Source organism: Eimeria mitis, genomic scaffold, assembly GCF_000499745.2.
Source record: "Eimeria mitis Houghton genomic scaffold, Emh_scaff5988, whole genome shotgun sequence".
Taxonomy (NCBI): domain Eukaryota; phylum Apicomplexa; class Conoidasida; order Eucoccidiorida; family Eimeriidae; genus Eimeria; species Eimeria mitis.
This window is the reverse complement of record NW_013574215.1, coordinates 1,056-1,377: the sequence shown is the minus strand read 5'-3', so window position 1 is coordinate 1,377 and position 322 is coordinate 1,056.

Here is a 322-nt window from a genome sequence, read left to right as displayed (position 1 = left end):
CTGCATGCAGGAGAACAGATGAAGGTGCGCTGCAGCCAACGACAGCAGCAGCAGCAGCAACAGCAGCAGCAGCAGCAGCAGCAGCAGCTGCATGCAGCAGCGCCTTGCTGCTGGTTTGTGTTGTGCTCGTGTGGCTTGTCTCGGTATAAAGTGAAACAAAAGAGAGAATTTGGGTTTTTTAATGAGAAAATATGAGTTAAGAGAATAAAATTTATTTATTTTTATTTATTATATTCCCCTAGCTGCAGCAGAAACAACACAACAAGGCCCCTGCTGCTAGCGGCCTGCTGCTGCTGCTGCTGCTGCTGCTGCTGCAGCAGCC